The sequence below is a fragment of the Elaeis guineensis genome, chromosome 11, assembly GCF_000442705.2.
Source record: "Elaeis guineensis isolate ETL-2024a chromosome 11, EG11, whole genome shotgun sequence".
Lineage (NCBI taxonomy): Eukaryota > Viridiplantae > Streptophyta > Magnoliopsida > Arecales > Arecaceae > Elaeis > Elaeis guineensis.
In genome coordinates, this window is record NC_026003.2 from 115,893,349 (window position 1) to 115,908,650 (window position 15,302).

General features: G+C 33.6%; 1 pseudogene; it reads right to left on the reverse strand.

The window, feature by feature from the left end:
• Positions 1–3,149: 3,149 nt before the first annotated feature.
• On the reverse strand, positions 3,150–9,621 carry LOC140852638 (2-oxoglutarate-dependent dioxygenase 11-like; annotated as a pseudogene).
• Between the last annotated feature and the right edge of the window lie 5,681 nt (positions 9,622–15,302).

A 15,302-nucleotide genomic window follows, 5' to 3' on the forward strand; every position in this document is an offset into this window, starting at 1 on the left:
CTGTTGAACAGTAGAGTGGGCAATGTTGAGGTGCCAGGAAGTTTCTTTTTTGAAGGTTATCGATAGTGAGTACTCTATTGTGGAATGCAAGCCAAACGAGGATCTTAATTTTAACAAGTATTGGTAAGGACTAAAAGCTTATCGAGAATCTTGAAATAATGCCGCTGTGGGTGAAGAAGCTGTAAGCACCGCGAACTAGGAAAATACCATTAGCGCTTCATCTCCAACGTATCACATCCTCCTCAATTGTTGGCTAAATAGTTGCTAGAAGAGTTTGCATTTGGTGGAACTCCATTTCAACTACTGAATTAAGAGGGTTATAGAAGTTGCCTGGTCGATCTGGGGATAGAAGAAACTCGTGCACGGTGGTGTTAGGAGTGTGAGAAATCCTGAAAAGATTTGGAAACTGATCTTGTAGGCATTTTTCTTTATATCAACGGTCAAATCAAAATACTATCCATTTATCATCCCCAATTCTATTCTTAATGCACACATCGAACAATGGACAGATCTTTACAACGCTTTTTGATGCTGGCAACATTATGTTGGGAGATCAAATAAGAAATATTCAACGATATAAGACATGGACATTTGATATACATAATACGGAAGTAGAAGAATATTGGTTAGTCACTATAGATGCAGGGGGTTGAATCATGCGACCTTGGATGATGCTTTCAATAAGTATTTCAATGGTTAGGATGAGATACACAAGATAATGACGCAAAGCTTTGATGACTGCAAACTTCTTGTCCTAATCACACTTTTCTTTTGTACAGGAGTACACACAATGTGACCATCTCCATCCATATTGCGCAAAAGAGGCCAGGAGGGTAAAAATAAAAGAGTGCACCATGCAAAATGCGAGTGTAATTATCAGTCACCATCAGGTGGTCATCGAGAGGAGAGAAGAGTAGCTAATGAGTTCTGTTTTGGGTGACCAGAATGCATTGGTGCTTTGATTTAAACATATACGACTGGTTAAGGTCAATGATAAAGGTAGCCGCCCTCTGTTTTAGTAATAACAAATTTTCAAAAATATATGGAGACATTCACCTTTTCCATCGGACGTCCAATGATAGATTAATCTAATTTAATTTCATGTATATAGTAAAAGGAAACAAAAGGAAAAGTTTGGTAGTTTTCTTATTGGAACAGTTCATGCCATGTCAACATATACTATCCTAAACCAACCCCATGGGCAGAAAAATAATGGACCTCACCAAGGCATGTCAAAGACTGCGTACATCATTCACTAGTTTAAGAAATTAAAAAACAGTGGAAGTGAATAACTTCAACTTGTGAACACATTAGTCAATAGTCATTTCTCACTGCAAGGAGGGTATGAAAAGAGATTGTTGGAGACTCTTTAGGGGCTATAGAGGCAACTTCAACTATTGTACTGACAGAGGAAGAGTATGAGAGCATTCTTCTCTTTATTGGATCTCTGAAATGTGAGTGATCATATCATTAGAAAAAGAGAGTGATGCACGTAATTATTTTATTTGATCTTTCAGAAAAGGATGAGCCCTGCTCTCAAACGTTTCATTGAGAATACGATAAGTCTCCCACCGTTGTTCTCAAGAAATGATTTTTTTTTTTTCTATAGAGCAACTCATTAACTCTCACCAAAATAAATAATAATAATAATAATAATAATAATAATAATAATAATAATAATAATAATAATAATAATAATAATTAAAAAAAAAAAAGATAAGAGCACACAAAGATGTCTTTCAAGCGGTATAAACTCAATCTTCTAAATCATGATAAGCCATTACATGCAAATATTCTCTATCAGACCATGAATCGGTATGTCAGAGAAATGATCATATAAATAATTTACTCGTTTAAAGCTTGATTTCTCTCAGAGTAATATATACTACACATACCAAGCCAAATGGCGACAAGGGAAGCCATCATACCAGGACCATAGGGACCTCAATGATGAGTAGCAGCTCATGTTTTAAACAATGTGGCACTGATGATACATTGGATACCATCCATCATCCAGTTTCCACCGGTTCACAGTTTGACTGCCCATTTGTTTGCTGGCCTCGTCCTCTATGCTGCACTCTATTGAAGGTTGTTGATATGAATGTGCCTCAACAATCCTTGAAAAACAACAGCTATGTACGCAAGTGAGAATAGAATGAGAGATTACAGTTGCTAATGATGCAATAAATCATGGGAGCTATCAGATTTCATCCATTATATTGGTATTTTGTACTCCACGTGGAAATAGTTTGGTATATATGGAAATGGATGCTTCAAGGAGGTACTTCCTTTATGGTCCCCTAAGATACGCACTTGGAACTTCAATAATGGCAAGGAGATGGAGTAGTTGAAGAGATATCTCACCTGTTTAAAGCTCTGGAGAATCGTTCCAGAGGCAGTGCAATGTGAAAATCTCAATAAATTATGGCAAGGAGACTCACAATCAATATACAGTGGATTCGAGAGCATGGAGCAGGTGGTGTTAGGGTGTTTAGATTCATCAAGATTTCTACCAAAATGATCAAATGAAGTTGCATGCAGAAAATTGACTTGCCAAGTCTATTTTCGTCAGAGTCCAACTTGCAGAAAATGATCAAATGCTAACCTTCTGGAATAATTATGCGCCTGGTGTTGCAGAACAAATAATAAAATAAGACCTCGTGCCGCTAGACCATTATAGTCTCAGAGTTGTCTTGCTAAGGATTCCAAGTGATGATCTAAAACTAGATCGGGATCCTATGACCTGATCTTGGATAATAGTGAGATTAGGAACAGACAAGTGGAGTGGAGTAGAATCAGCCACCAAAGTCCAAAGCTTAGGAGTTGTTCTATTAGTTTAAGGTGCACTTACAATTCCACATGGTATGTCTACCTCTGTTCAGAATTATTTTCTTCTGGTTCTTTCTTTTCAAATGTGTCTGCTCTATAGAGTGCCCTTCCCAAAAGAATATTGCTTTCAGTTTCTTTGGTCCAAAATTTTTGGCTTTATGTTTTCAGGCAGCAATTTATCTTTAGGCCAGTTGGTAAATCATCTACTCTCCTAATTTGTGTAGCTGTTTCCAACCAAACTCAATCAATGGAACTTTACAAAAATAAAAACTCAATCAATGGAAGACTACACATAGTTCTTACCATTAAAAAGGATGATCTTTATGAATGGCATCGTGGATTATTTATATAGTTTCACAAGGCAACAAAGGAGCAGTCCTACTGAGCCAACACATATCCTCCAGTTGAAAATTTCATAGAAAACAGGCAAATAAAACATTTTTCACGCTTAGGACCAGTCTTCTAATCGTTCAACTTCATGCTCTCCAATAAACTCCTGCCCTCAAGTTTTGCAGAGAAGAAAGTCTTCATGTAGTCTCCGTAGCTCATCGTCTTATAATGCTCTTTGCCACCTTTCAGGAGTTCTGGAAGAGGGCCAACCATGGAGTCATGGTCTGGACCATGGAATGCAGCGATTGAGAGGCGTTCTTTCTCTGTGTTTATAGTGGCCCTATGCTCAGCGCTTTTATATTTTCCATTACTCAGTATCTGTTTCATAGAAAAATTGGTTGTCAGTCATATGAAATAAACTCTGCCCTCTCCATATCTCAATCAAATTGCTTAATCTTTTTTTGTGGAACCAATAGAACCTGTTTGTTGTGCCAAACTTATTAGTTCATGGAATCCTACAAAGCCATAAGTTAGTTTCATGCAATGAATATATTGTAGGTCTGGTGATAAAGATACTGTAGATTTTCAGAATCTGAAATCTTGAAAGTAGTTGCTGTACGTTGTGCACTTATGACAAATTCATCAAACTAAAACAATTGAACACCAATATATTTACCAGCTCAACACAAACTAAATTGGATAAAAATAAGCTTTGTAGTTAGTTACCTCAAGGATATCACCAATGTTAACAACAAAAGCACCAGGGAGTGGGTCCACAGGAAATCATTTGCCATCCTTCTTTATCTGTAATCCTTGAACATCACTTACTTGAAGGAGCAACGTCAAGCCGGTGGCATCTGTGTGAGATGAGATGCCCAACACCTTGTCGGCTTTCGGGCATGGTGGATAGTAATTAATCCTCACTCCTTGTGGTTGGTCCTTGGAAATATTGGAGATTATCCCGGGTTCAATCCCCAGATTCTTAGCCAGAAACTTAAAGAGACATCCTGCCACTTGCTTCAGCTCCAACGAGTAGTTATCCAGGGTAGCCCTGAAATTGTCCAAAAACACAAAGCAAGAGACAGTAAATATAATCCATATCGATGATACTAGGATATGATAGAGCAATGGGAACTAAATTGTTACCAATTAAAGAGAATATATAGAAGTTCCTAATGTCAGGAGACCTATGAAAGGGGTTCAGCTTTTAGGGCTTTTTTTTTAAAGAAGAAAGATGGAGGAATTGAGAATTCCTATACCATCATATTTCTCAAGTGACAAATGCATTAATTGATAGTATCGAAGGTTCCTCATGCATTCTACGTGTATAACAAACAGTGCTAATTAATTACACTATTTTCTCAAGAAAATACTAATTAATTAGAGTAGAACTGTTCTTGTTATCAAGGAAAGTTTGGAGGACAAAGGTCTACAGTAATCATGCTTAAATAATTATGTGCAAGTCTGTTCAATGCAAACCATCTTGAGACTCTATTCAGAACTGTGAGGTGGGAATTTTTTAGAAAGTCTAACTATGCTTCTCTTATTTCACTAAATTCTATCAAAGGATGAGATCCAAACTAATAGAATGAATGAATTGGCGATGCACCTCCTAAATATTGGATCATTAAATACCATTGTGAATTATAAGAAGAGAAATTTGCATCAGTACCTTTTTCTTTCATATATGGTATTCATTTCAATATTAAATCCTGGTCAAAGAACCGAAGCTTCTTTGTTACCAAGATCTTGCATGAGAGGAAAATGGGAGTCCCAAAAGCATCCTAACAACCATTGAAAACCTCGGGCATCAAAAGCTTTAAAAGTCCCTATTAAAATTGAAATGTGGAGTATAAGATTCAATTTGTGTAGTCTAGTGAAAGCTTGATGCTTGACCAACATGCATATTAAGGCCATAGCATATTCAATTTATGTAGTCTAATGAAAGCTTAATGTAGAGTATAAGATTCAACTTATGCATATTTTCACTTAGTTGACAAACTGGAATGGATTCATATTTAGGCCACTTAACCTCAAACAAAAAACTTCTGCACAAAAATTTTGTGAACCTGAATGTGGGAGGGTTAGTCGGCCAGAATCTCATGTTCCTTGAATGGAGTGGTCGGGAAATGAGGTAAACCATATCTGCCCAATCCAACTTTTGGTCCTCTGAGACCACAAAAGCTTGGCCATAGCCTTCGAGGTTGTTTGGTAGCTGAGCAAATGCCTTCTTTTCTTCCAGTGGGAGCTTGAAGAATTCCATGATGTCCTCCTTCATTCCTCCTTCATTCGCTTGATCACTTCATCAGGAACTCCATGATTTATTAGCTGCAGCAATATTATTATGATTGTATTGTTAATCTTGGGGTAAGAATGATCCAATCTAAACCAACTACAAATGGAAAAAGAGAAAATCTATTGCATTAAAAGATCTGAAAGTCCAATAGAACTGTCCAATTCTGATTATTACTGAAAATATTGGTAATGTTTTGCTTGTGTCAGTAAAACTGAAACAAGTGTCCGTGTGTAACTCATTGGGCCACAATGTCATTCCAAAGTCCAGTTAATACATAATAATTCAGAATCTATGCCGGATAGTAGCTTCTTTCAAGCAAACATTTGGTTCTACATTAACCATTTTTTTATCATTATTTTCATTGCATCCATCTAAACAATATCTAGCAATCTCTTTTCATACGTGAAAGTTACATATCATTACTCAAATAGTTGATTCAATTAAATTAGCAGGTAGATCCAGAGTCCCGTCTTGCTCAAAGTTAATGATCGGCACAAAAGAAAACAAAACATAATGGACCTCTATCAAGTGAGATCATGTAGAAACATGGTTTAGAATGCTAGTAGGGCCTAGGGAATTAAAGAAGGTCCAAATGAAGTGGCATGGCTTATCTAATTAGCACCACCGGAAACGCTATGCTCAACTTCGCATCTGAAATGCTACAATATTTTTTAGAATGCCAACTAATATAGTAGATCAAGTCTTTGGAGATTGGTATTAATTACTTGAATCCGAATCTTGCTATCACCCAATTTTAATCAAATTTTCTTCCATCCTCGCTCTTAAAATAATCATAAAAAAACTACCTCTAACAACACAGGATCTCATCCAAAAAAAACTAGCCAGATGGTATTATTTGGATTTCTTTATCCTATATAAGTATTCAATATCTTTCTAGTAAATAATCGATATAGGACTAAATAGATGCCTGCACCGGTCGTCATATACTCCTATTTAAGCCCTTACATCTAAGGGTCCAAATCAATATGCATCCATTTACAAACATCCATCGTCTACCCTAATGAACCTATGCTGTAGTACCTTTTAGTTTACATAGGCTATAGCTAGAGTTAGCTCTAATACCATTTATAAGAACCTATGATCTCATCTAAAAATGTTAGCCATAAAGTATTTTATATAAGCATCTAAAATCTTCTCACTGAATAATTGATTTAGGACTAAATACATACCTACATGAGTCCTCACACTATCTTATGATGAGATCAATTTAAATTTTACTTCAGTAGAAATTGGACAAGGATACCCCATCTTCCTTCAGTTCTCAGCATTAATGCAGTCATAAGTTTTGTTATATTTGTTTATCAACCATCAATTAGAAGTCAATTTGTCCCCTCCTTCGTAAGAAAAGGAGTATTATTCTCTATTTCTGGACGCAAATCAAATGAGCAAATATCTTATATGCTTCAGTTAATGCATAATAACTCTAGCACCAATCTTTTCTCATTTGTCAACAAAATTGATTTATTATTTATTTAACTTTCTTTTGTGCTAAAAATGAAGCATTTATATAATTTTTGTTTGAATATATTCAGAAGAGTCAGAAAATAAAATATTTCTAAAAGATCGAGGGGCCAGCTCCGGACAAGTCCAAAGAATACTTAACTCTTTTTTAAGAGAATAAAAAACAATCCAACCACCATCACACTAGTTCACTGTCTTTCTTCTGTCGCGTGTAATTGTCCTCAGTTGCAAACCCAAGAGATGGGAAACAAAACATGGGCCCAGATTTTCTTTTCAGGGCCCTTGTATTTCTATTGTAGACTAGAGTTAGATTCCTTAACCCGAATGAATATAATATTTTTTTATTTTAAAAAAAGAATATAATATTCAATCACAAGTTCTCATTACAACCACAGAAATTTTCTAATGTCAATTGCCACCCACCTTTTCTATTGACGTGCAAAGAGAAGCCACATTGGGCCTACATTTGTGGCCCTAAAGTCTAATCAGGCTTTACAATTAGAAGCACAACACTTGCTAGGCTAGGCTTGAAATCTGGGTCAACTTGGATCTGGGATTTTAAACCCGGCGAAGGCACCTATGCTTAGGTGCATATAGATAACAACGAATCCCTAGTAGGAATTCCTAATTAATAGTGATCTGAACAGCCAACTCTAAATAATTTGAAAAAAACTGAAGAGATATTATTATGATGATGTGAAGGCATGAACCTCCTAAAAGGTTATGCTGAGATAGGAGGGCATCCCATGTATAAGGGTCTTGACACTAAATGGCCTGCAGAGGGTCAAATATCCCGCCTTCGAAAAAATGCTGAGATGTCTTACTATAATTCTCTTATTTTAAAAATTAGTTATTTTTAAAATAATTAATTAATTGAGTTATGCATATATACAAATTATTCATGCTTAAGTAAAGAAATTCTAATAAAAATACAAGTTAATGATACTATATACTATCGCTACTCAGTTTGCTTTATTATTTCTCATGTTGGCCAACTTTTTCACCTAAATAAATAAATATATAAGTATTTTATAATTTTGTTTTCTTTATTTATTTTTTTTAGTTTCTGATACTCATTTTTTTTAACTTTTAACGAATTACTTTCTATAAACTTTTTATATTTAAATCTTTACCTCCAGCTTAATTGTTTTCAAAAGTTGAGACATATAAAATTAGTAATCAATGAGTTATGTCGATAGGAAGGCAAGATGTAGGCTTTTATTTTTTTTGCTGATGTAAATGGAACCCTAAGAGTCGCAGGCCTATTTTAAAGAGCGTTGTCATTTGAAATGATATAAACAAGTTCCACTCTCTCTGAAAAAAAAAAAAAGAATATAAATAATTTCTACTAGTAAGTTGGAGAAAAAGAAATTCTCGGATGTTTCTGAACAAGAGTGTCTCCATCGTTGCAGTTGCTGAAAAAATATTACATCTTTTCACTTTTTGGTCCATCCTCTATAATTTCAAAATGATCACAAAATTCTCAAGGATTTTGGATGGATTTATAAAGTTATCTGAATATTTGAGTAGATGAGGAGTCTTCTTAGAGGAATTGACTTTTAAGATATGATGTAAATATCTTTATAGGTTCTTTGTAACCTCTATTGTATATATTACTGTCATCAATAAAGGACAGGCTGCTTTTCCAGCCTCCTTCAACCATAAAAAAAAAGTTAACAAATTGGAAAATCTGTTTCATAAAAAAAAAAGTTGGAAAATCAGAAAAAAAAATATTTGTTGCATGGATATGAAATACTAGGAAGAAAGATTTTAAGTCATGTAGGTATGGACTCTGCAACCACTCTCTTTTTGTTTTTTCTCCCTATATCTACATACGTACAGAGAATAAGGTGGGAGCATCACTAATTAGAATTAATTCCATTAAGCATTTGCAAAACATCTCTCAAGTTTCTGAAAAATGACAGCAATCATGTGCAACTTCACAACTGCAACCTTCTATTTCTGCCTACAACGTCCTATCCTCAGCTAAAGCTTGAACATTTGAAATTATATTACCCAACCATAAGTAGGATTGGAGAAGTTATATGTTTGTTTTCTTTTCTACGTGACAAAGCCTAAACAAGGCTTGGCAGGGCCATTTTTTCCCCCCTCAAAAAAAAAAAAGAAAAAAAAAAAAAAAGAAAAAAAAAAGAGGGGAAGAAGAAAAAAAGCCCTGCCAAGCCCCTGTCCAGGCTTTGTTCAAGTTTACATGACTGGTGTCCTTGAACATGATCTATATATCAAGCGTTTTTATACCTTGTACAATGAAGTAGGCTTGTAAAAAGAGAAGATCCACATACTAACGACTATATATTTCAGTAATCGATAGCCAACTATTCGGAGTAAATTCATGGCCTTGGTAATAAAAAGCCATTACCTGGAAGAAACCCCACTCCTCGCAAGCACGGTCCAGCTTAGCAGACTCTTCTTCAGAAAATCCGGGATCGAGCAGTCTTTTGAGATCGATTACTGGAAGCTGGCAGTCACCATCACGAACAATTGGATCGGACTCAGCTTCAGGCCTGATGTACCTCGGAGGGATATCCTTGTGCCCATCGATGGCAGCTGCAAAAGCTTGGACGTTTGCCACCGGGTGGGAGTGACCCAGACTCTGCGAGGTTACTTGGGCCATCTCTCTCTCTCTCTCTCTCTCTCTCTCTCTTCTTGATGATAAGGGAAGCAAAAAAGACACCCGGCCTTTATTACTGATTCAATTTAAGAGGTCAGAAAGAAGGGGGAAAACCGCTCGGATCCTCTGCTACGTCACCCGCCATAATAAAAGTGTTCTCCGGAAACCGACTCCATCCACCACATAAATAAGGATAGTTTGGTTCATAGCCGTAGGGATGGAGGGGGAAAGTGCGGTGGATGGAAGAGAAAGGGAAAATTATCCTCATGACTATTTACAATTTGACATCTTGATCCGTTGTTCCTTATCTTTATTTTCTTGTGCGTAAGAGTCGAGGGATTTTTCCTTTTTTTAGGATTAGAATGGAGAGAAACATTATCCAAAAATCAAAATAAGGGTGGGAATCGAACACATGTGATTGATAGCCCGCACTCAATAACTATCATGTGGTTGATAGAGACTGTCCAAGTAGATATTTTCTTTTATCTTCTAGAATAAGACCAATCCTATCTATCCTACCAACATTAGTGCTTATGAAGATCTTTTTCATGGCCTATGTGGACTCGGTCATAAGTACTACCTCACCTAGTTGGCAATGCTCATCTATTACTATTAAACTTTCACCTAATACTTATGAGGGAAGGGAATAAACTAGGTACAGATGATGCACATGCCAGGAACACGCATGCTATAGATGGTGCGAGAAGAAGCCTGAATGAGGAAAAAAGAACATATAAAAAATATGAAAAATTTGTCATATAGTTATCTAAATAAAAAACCAAACATGGGTAAAAGTTCTAATTGTTGAGACTTCGAATGTTCTACGATGCACGGTCATATACCATCATGGATTGCCACCATATCATCTATTTTAGAGATAGTTGTCCCTCATTTATCTCGAGAACATGTCTAGACACTTTTAAGTGTGATATATGGTACGTGCGTAGATGAAAGAGAGCTATTCATCTACAAGATGGATGATATGGTGGCTATCCATAATAATACGATACTTTGCAGTGCAAAAGTTATATCATAATAGAGAATTCCATTCAAATTACTAAAATATATAGCTTTGGTTATAAATCAATCAATATCCTACTTTTGCTTGGGTCCTTAAAGGAAAACATCGGACTTGCTTCCAAGAATAGCTTCAAAGAAGATAAAGTAAAGAAGCTCTATGCTTTTGTTTTAGGTTTCCTTTGCAATGTGAAAACTAGTGTGTACTAAAAGTAGAAGCTCTATTTGCATTTCACCCATATATATGCTCTTCAAGGCATGTTATCAATAAATCAATATCACATATAATAGACTCCTCCTCTTCTACGCCCCATAAATTTTCACATTAAAATCAACATGTAATAGTTAAGGTTCTGGATGAGAAACAAAGATATAAGATAAGAGTGTTCATTAAGAAGGACTCTTCACATTCCAATGCAAATTAAGAGGGGGCGGTATTAATATTTTGATGTGAGACTTGGTGGATGCAGAGGACTCCTTCCATACTTGAAACACTTCCAAGTTGGATAAGAACCAAATTAAATTGGATCCAATCCCATTAGATCAAAGGCAACTGGTCTAGTTCAGCTCAAATGCTTTGAATCTGAATCAATTTAGGAACTTGGGTTAATACAATATACTAGCATATCAAATTAACTCTTAGGATTTACTTTAAATCCTAATTAAATCAGATCAAGATCAAATCTCAAAGTGTGTGATCCATTGGGTTTCAAACTAGCTAGCAATAGACAGACTCTTGACGTAACTCTTATCCAATCAGATTAGGTTAGCTCAAGAGTCCCAATCAACGAGGACTCTTCCTAATTAATTCTTAAATTAAATCCTTTTAATTCTGACGAGTTCATAAATCAAGATTAACATCTAGCAATGTATCATGACTATCCGAAAGATTTAGAATTTTGATAAAAAATTATCAAAATATCCTTAAGTGGCAAGTTATCGTGTAATTCAATCCTTCAGTCAAACAATATCCTAGATGAGCTGTGGGCATGAAATTATGTCAAACCCAATTGCTTATCTAAATGTATCTCGATCAGAATGCGATGATTCAATTGATGATACATTAGAAATCTCTTTCTAATTATCATCCTGCTTTGGCCAAAGACTTTCAGAATCACTGACCTATGAGATCACATAGAATGTTCACTCCTCTAATTAGGAATGAATAATCTCTTATTGACACTCACAATCTCCATGCATACTTCACCATATCCAGAACACCTCATACAAAGATCAGAGAATCAAGTTAGGAAGTGAACCAAAATATGGATTCATGTACATAAGGTACCATGACGATCTCAGATCAAAAGATCACTTACACAACTCCCACTAGAGAACTATCAGCTGATATGTAAATAAGACTCCATCAGATATTCTTTCGTAGGTTTATTCAGTGAACTCATTCTCTAATGAGCACCCATACCCTTGTATTAGTATCACCACATAAGTGGTTATAAGATCAACCACCTTTATCACTGAGCATATATAGGACATGTCAGTCTTACCGATTTCATTGATCCCTGACTCAATGAATCAATGATTGAGAATATTTTAGATCATGGCTATTAAGGATTTAGATCTCACTGGCGTGATCTTATCACGACCCTAAAACCATTGCCCAGACCTACATGATTTATTATAATCTTAAAAACAAAGATGCAGCATATAATGAATCGAAAATATCTATTTTATTAAATATTAATGTCAATTACATGAGTTTGAAAGATAAATTACAGAAAATATCCGATTGCATCCCATATGCGATTGGCTTGTAGGGCATTATTCTTTCATCTTCATCAAAGGTTCCTCAACTACGATTTTTGATCAAAAATATCCTTAACTATCATAAATTTTTATTTGCAAACAATGATAATATGTATAATAGGATAAATTTTTTTTTTATATTAAAGGTATAATAAATATTTTATATAGTTTTTCTAAAAAAATAGATGTTCAACTAAATCTGTATCATTCTATAATAAGTCACTTTTCTATGGTCAATCAAATATACAAAAATCACTTTCTCACACATCATATTCTCATAACTTAGCTTCTCAAAAATAATATTTAAGAGAAGAATTTTTTTTTTTTGTAAACTAAATGAGTTTTAAGAGACAGTATGGATTCGTTTGAGCTAATTATGAGCTGATCATGATGTTTGTGATTGGATTTGAATTGATTTAGTTTTTTAATCTAAGGAGGATACTGAAATTTTAAGTGAGGAAACTATGCAAGGACTATAAGTATTAGTGTTTACTCACACACCGGCCACACACCATAGCTAAGAGATCAAGGGAGGATACAGTAGTCTCTCTGACCGCTAAATGAATGTATCCAGAACACGGAATGCCTCTCAGCTAGCTGGATAAACTCAAGATGTCGGCCTTCTAAACTGACGTGTCCAGCACATATGACCAGAACTAAGAAGAGAACATGTTGTCCCAGGAATGAAAGCCGTAAACGCTTCCAACTCCATATTAGGCATCTCTGCTGCATTCGAGAAAATTCTATTTTGGAGGTAGAGAAATTAAAGAATGCCAAAGAAATAAAACATGAGACCCATTACGAGGAGAAATTATTGGTTGGAGCCGATCTGAAGTCCACTCCACTATAGATAATTTGGTACTCAGGACAAGGAAACGGAATTAAATATATGGTAACGTGTGTTGTTAAGGAGGGAAAATATATTAAATGCATGGGGAAAATACTAAAGTCATGCAAGTGGTGAAATTGAGAACTAAAGTCACCCGGTCTTGTCTGATACGGATTTATAGCAACGTCACCTTGGAAGTCGTTCAGGTGGACCACACATCATGGGCGCTACAAGGAAGATGGAAAAGCCGGATGGCTTGGTTCTTGTCTTATTTGGATAATTATACTGTCATTTTTGGATAACATTATTCAAATAGATACGTATCATTACGACAGTCACACCGTGACTCCTGATTTCTGCCATCTTGTTTAGGGGCGGGTTGTATCGTTCATGCAAAAATTATTGATCCTTTCTCACGATATCAACCATGGGATCATACTCATTCAACTCTCAAAGCACTCCAAACGCTCTTTCATTGATCTGCACAAATCGTGTAGCAGCTATTGCACAATCCAACATTATAAATGGCTAAAAAAGAAAAGATGATGTGCCAAAAATACAACCCGAACCCTTTCATTATTGCTAGCTCACATGGCTCCATTTATTTTTTGGTTAGAGTAATTACCAGGTGCTAATCTTCACCTTTTTCCCTACAGAAGATCACAGGATTAAGGGCTGTTTCATAATCCTATGAAATCAGGAGGCATTGCGGAAGCTGTCACCCTCGAAAAAGAGGAGGCACGTCAGAGGTGGGTGTAAAAGCTGTCACACTGATTCAAGTAAGAAGGGCCGAAAGAGTGCTTTTCCTAAGTAATGTTAAAAAAAAAATATATTTATATAAATAATTTAAATTTTAATTTATTTACTGAATTGATGTAAAAATGATAAAATGACATTCAAAATGACATTTTATCATCATCACATCACTCCCCATTTTTCACGTAGGCAACGCCCAAAAAAAAATTTTTTTTTTAAAAAACACCATATTATTTGGCGATTTTAATTTCTCCCCCCCAAAAAAAATAACAAAAAAATAAAAATTTTAATTTTAATTTTATAAAAAAATAAAAATTATAATTTTGATAAAAATAAAAATTATCATTTCAAATTAGTATCCCCATTTCAAATTATCTTTTTAAAAAAATATGTAAAAAAAATTGTTGTAAAAAAAATAAAAATACCATAAAAAAATTAAAAAAAATAAAAATTATAATTTTAAATTTTAAAAAAATAAAATTTTTAATTTTAATTAAAATAAAAATCATCATTTCAAATTACAATCTCCTTTTCAAATAGTTTTTTTAAAAAAAATATCATAAAAGAAGAAAAAAATAAAAATTTTAATTTTGAATGAATTTTAAAGAATAAAAATTCTAATTTTAATTCAAATAAAAAAGATAAATTTAAATTATTTTGTCCATTTAAAATTAATTTTTTAAAAAATATCTCAAAAAGAAATCTTAAAAAATAAAAAAAATAAAAAATATAATAAATAAAAAAATGAGTAAGAAATGAGAAAAAAATAAAAATTATAATTTAAAATTTAAAAAAATAAAAATTTTAATTTTAATTCAAATAAAAACCATCATTTCAAATTACTTTCTCCATTTCAAATTAATTTTTTTTAAAAAATATATAAAAAAAATAAAAATTAAAAAAAGAGCCATAAAAAAGCTAAATATTTAAAAAAAGGAAAAAATTTAAAATTATAATTTTTAATTAAAAAAATAAAATTTTTAATTTTAATTATATTAAAAAATACCATTTCAAATTACTTTTCTCATTTAAAATTAAAAAAATATATCAAAAAAATAAAAAAATAAAAAAAAAAGGTGCCAAAAAGAAGCCAAAAATTTAAAAAAATAAGAAAAAATAAAAATTATAATTTTAAATTTAAAAGAAATAAAATTTTTAATTTTAATTAAAATAAAAAAATATCATTTTAAATTACTTTTTCCATTTCAAATTATTTTTTTAAAAAAATATTCCAAACAAAGAAGTAAAAAATGAGAAAAAAAATAAAAATTATAATTTAAAATTTGAAAAAATAAAAATTTTAATTTTAATTCAAATAAAAAAGATAATTTCAAATTATTTTCTTTATTTAAAATTAATTTTTTTAAAAA